Consider the following 5,262-nt stretch of genomic DNA (forward strand, 5'->3'; position numbering starts at 1 on the left):
CCAGCGACGATATATCTTTGCATGTAACTGGAAAACTAAGGTCGATCGCCGGGTATACGTATAGGAAAAAGTTGTTCAGAATGTTGAGCTTTACGACGTATTTGAAAATCATCGAAATCGGAGAGGAATTTAGACAATCTTTTAGCTTTTAGACAAGTAGGTTTCACCGAATCATGATTTCATGCGTTCGATATACATGTACATGATAAAAAAACTGTCAACAGAAAGGAAAAGAGATGCGTTCTTTTGCTGTACAGATATCTTCTGTATTGTTACATACACTCTAATCGACCTTTTTCGTTCTTTGTTGTAGATATGTAATAGTCGTTTATTCCCCCGTTATTTATTCCATTCTAGTGAATAGCAATGCCGAAATATTGGCACTGAATAAACGCGAACCAAATATTTTGCGTCAATTTGAAATTAACGAAATGAAATTAATCAGAGACATTTTTCTGTTAGTACGGACGATGGTCGGAAAATGTGGTACAGATTGATCGACGTTTGCAACTTGTCGTTGTTCGTACACCGCAAATACATAAGTACATACATTGTACAATCGGACGCCAAACGCGTAGTTGCGTAGTTATTTTCTGACACTAGCGCGGACAAGCAAATATACCGTGTGAGTGAGCGATAGAAGACAATGTACAATGCGGAGCTGAAAAAAATGTTAACGTTATTTCGTATAGATTCAACAAAGTTATAACGATAAGCACCGTGTGTTAGCCGAAACTATCATATGTGTATGTATATAAATAAAAGAATATAGCAACGCGTGACGGCGAACGATAGAAATGTGCAAGCATAAGACTCGAAGAAAATAATCCGCACAGAAAATTAGCTCGAGCGCGAGTAAATCCGAGCAGCCTCGATTCGATACGACCAGACACGATGACGAAATTTAAAATAAGCGCTTATTCAAACTATTAGTGTACATCGTTGTGTTCGCAATAGAGTAGTAGCATCCATATTGCATGCGTGGTGAGATGATCGTTATAATCAAAGACGGATTTCGATGGTGTTTAAGATGAAAGCGAGATAACTCGGCATTGAGTGTCGGTATCTAAATTATTGAAACTAGGACATACGATTAACGAAATACATTCGCAAAATGAAAAACGATTCATTGGAAAGGAACGTAGATATTGGATCGTATTCGAAAGCTTTCAGCTTACGGCATTTCAAAGCGATTTCTTTGTCGACGACAGATTCGCATTGATCTCAAGGGAAGAAGAGTAGAGAAGCGAAAAGCTTAAGCGATCTTAACCCAAACCGAGCATGTAAGAAATATCGTGTTTCTGCTTGTTACGTATTTACATTTCTTCTCCGATCGACCACGTTGTTTCTCATTCCGTTCTGACTCTTCGCTCGCTATCGAGTCGTATTTACGGTTGAAATTCATACCTTCTTGGAAGGATTTATAGAGGCGGAGTGTTTAACGAACGCAGACTATTATTACAAAGCCCGTTCACGTAACCTCAAAGAACGCACAAATTCGTGCTATCGAACTGTCCCGTTTTGCGATCAAGTTTTCAGGACAGAAGAAGAAAGAAAATACAATATCGTATAAAATAAATCGTTTTTAAGCGACTTAAGCTCAATTATAAATTGTAATGTTCAAAATGTAAATCCGATAGAAAATGTACGGCTACGTCATACCGTTAGGTAACGATACTTTTGTCAAAACCATTTTCCAATAGAAATTCCTTGTTTATTTAGCATATACATAAGTAACACATACACGCACAACTTTATTGCACAAGAAAATATATATTACTTACCTAAATAAAGTAAAGTATATTCTAAATAAACAAGGAATTTCTATCGGAAAATGGTTTTGACAAAAGTATCGTTACCTAACGGTATGACGTAGCCATACATTTTCTATCGGATTTACATTTTGAACATTACCGTTTCCAATTGGACCTAAGCCGTTCAAAAACGGTACTTTTATTTCCTTTTACTTTATGGTACTTTATAATTCTTAGAAAATATTTATTATATATATATAGCAAACAAATTCGTAATGTTCAGGATTTTGGGCGAACCTTTGTTTATGACTCAGATCGCACATCTGCCTTTTCCCAAGTTGTAAACATTACGATGCGGGCCTCATAAAGATGTTAACTAACACCCTAAGCCCTCGATGAGTCAGTCCCAAAGTAAACAGCTGATATCAATCAGAAACACCAGAGGATATGCGCTCACGAGGATGAGAAGGAAATCCCAGGACGGAGAGCTAGTACGTAAGGACCAGGCGAGGCTTCTTCAGAGATTCTTAAACCAGTATTCAGTCTTCACCAACACAGTCATACTCTTCGTATTATACTATACAGTGCAAATAAACCAACTAAACGTACATAACTCATAAACATAACATTACTCATAATATATAATAAAACATAATTGATGCCATTCGCATAGTCTTAATTCTTGCGCGTATGCAATAAATCTAATTAGAAATTGAATTATGTTACGAGATGCGGGAAAGCTAGACTAGAGATAGAATGATGTGGAAACAACATTGAGGATATAAAAGTCACACTAAATTAATTAAGTTAAATAACCAAGGATCTGAACGGAATGAAACATTAATAACGCGTCTTCGTCAAGGTTTTCAGTTAGGAGGTTATTGGCTCGGCAGCATAACGATCACGCTGTTGATAGATCAAGAAGCGAAACTACGTCGTTACCAGTATTCGAGTGATCTCGTATCTGTGTACGCAAGCGAATCCATACGTCGTAGGTTCCAACTAGCTTATTGCATCACTCGCGCTTATACGCGTGGCCATGACCGTCCAGAGATAGAATCGTTTCGACCTTTGGGCTTTCAGCCGAATTTACCCAAATGAATGATTGTTTCTCGATAGATGCAACATCAAAATGGAATACTAAGTAATCGATTCGATGACAATAATTTGCTACCGCATCGCGTAAGACTGGGAAATGCAAATAGATTTGTTTATCCAGAGGTTAGAGTGTCAAAGTTAAATGCACGGTACAAGGACTCGTTCTATTACAGATTCCTGACGATGGAACGCGGCGTCGCATTGATTGGCAGCTATACTCCTTTCTTTCTCCTGTACTCTCTCGTTCCACGCGTCTCACGTTTCTTCCTTAGGATGTTAACACTAAACGTACATCGATCTCTGTATGGATTTAGATTTTTGCTCAATGATATCCTTTCGTCGTTAACCGCGACTTTGTTTAACTCAGTAAGACTATCGTACCGAGCAGTTTTGAGAAAATCTATTTTAGACGTTTGAAATATCCAAGAACGACGGACGACGATTATTCAATCGACACACTCGGAGTGTTGTTTGTTCCTTGGGACAAATGCATATTTAGAAATTAAAATAATTCTATAAAAAATACGCTTAATCGGTGACAACGAGCTGCTGAGTTAAGCAATATTTCGGAACTTCTAAGCCGTTTGAAAATTGCTTACGATCCGGCGCGTTAAATTTCGTGCCAAGTTCGTTGAAAGATTTATTTGTTAAAATATTTTCTATTTGATCATGAATTAGCATTGGTATAAAACATTGGTTTAATAGCTTGAATCTTTTTGGGATATTCTGACCATCGGTAATATTTGCTTTGTTGACACATAATTCTTGTCGCTTTTCTTCCTTCTCTGTTCTTCCTCTCCTGAGAATAACAATAGCGTGTAACGTGCCTGTGCACGATCTCGTCCGCCTGGATCTGTCTACTGCCTATTGCCTGCCTACCTACCTACCTACTTACCTACCTACATGCCTACATATTACCTATATACGCATATACATATATGTATACATATATCTTTTACGATCGAAGAACCGCCTTTTCCCGCGTCCGTGAAGCAAGCTTGATCAGTGGATGACTTCCGGTAAATTTGTCCTTCCTCTTAGTTCAATCAGCCTACCTACCGAAATTTAAACGATATTCTACGAGGGAAAGATAAAAATCGTCCCAATATCATGAATTATACGTTGTCGTATCATAAATTAACGTTATTCGATATCAAGACTAAGGATGGACGACCTCTGTGCGGCTGACACGAGTTAAACTCGACGACCTCGTACGTGCATGTCACTAGTCACGTATGCTTTGTCGATAACTATTTATACGTATGTTTTTTCTACGTTGAACTATTTTAATGTCAGAACAATAAAAGAGAAACAAACACGCTACATGTGATAGAATCCCAAGATTCGCATTTTTCATTGTCTTTTATTATTCGTATGCAAATTGTCGCAACACACGTATATAAACATGCTTGCATATAACATCGAATGAATTTATTTTATAAGCATCGTAATCTGCATTCCTACATTACTTACATTATCGCCTTTTGTCTCAATTTTATCTTCATTATCCCTTTACGGAAACACGTATAGTATAATATTTGAACGAAATCGATGATCAAGTAATAGAGACGTTACTGCCATCTATAGTTCACAGTATGTATGTATGTACATACGTATAAGAACATCACGGAGATGAACATTGCTTTACCTTTATCCTTGAAACGTTATACCTAATGCGTTTCATGAAAATCGTAATGAACTGTATTTGAATTCGATAAACTGTCGTCTCATTCCTATTGGCATTCTTATGGATTCGAATATATATATATATATATATGTATTGTATACATATGCATTCAATTACAGCAAATGTAAAATAACACTTACCTATGCTCGTATATATATATATATATATATATGTATGTAGTAAAGAAATATTGTTGATGGAATTTTTTAAACAAGACCATTAAAAATAAACCAATACGATTACAGGTACTATATGGAATGCGGCAAATATGCAGAGATTCAGGTATTCAACCCTGACCGCCTTTCGTGTCTTCGACCGATATAGCTCGCACCGCACCCTTCCCCTACTATAGAATCATTTTTTCAATTTTTCTTTTTAGTACTTAAATTTGCTACAGTAGAAACGACAATGGGAAGACTTCTGTGAGCTGCACACCGTTTACACAAAAATGACAATTTTTATTTGTACGTGAGTAACGAGCTAGAATAAACAAAACGTTGTATAATAACGTTGTATAATACCAGATAATATGTTATAAAGTGTCGCTACTCGTACGATTTGTACAACTTTTGCATCAACTTAACAATGAAATATAAACGATAAATATAAACGTTAAAGCGTTTATCCGTAATATAATCTGTTAATCGATCGAACACGTTTTATAGTATTTACTGCTTGAGATATACTTCAGATGTACAACAAATGTCGAACTTGATCGAGATA

At 36.5% G+C, this 5,262-nt stretch overlaps 1 long non-coding RNA gene across 1 annotated transcript; it reads right to left on the reverse strand.

The window, feature by feature from the left end:
• Window positions 1-4,177: 4,177 nt before the first annotated feature.
• On the reverse strand, window positions 4,178-4,709 carry LOC126921119 (uncharacterized). The gene is made up of 2 exons (XR_007712237.1): window positions 4,680-4,709; window positions 4,178-4,596 (listed from the first exon to the last, which is right to left on the reverse strand). It is a non-coding gene; the product is annotated as an uncharacterized LOC126921119 (long non-coding RNA).
• Between the last annotated feature and the right edge of the window lie 553 nt (window positions 4,710-5,262).

This window comes from Bombus affinis, chromosome 10 (assembly GCF_024516045.1).
Source record: "Bombus affinis isolate iyBomAffi1 chromosome 10, iyBomAffi1.2, whole genome shotgun sequence".
NCBI lineage: Eukaryota > Metazoa > Arthropoda > Insecta > Hymenoptera > Apidae > Bombus > Bombus affinis.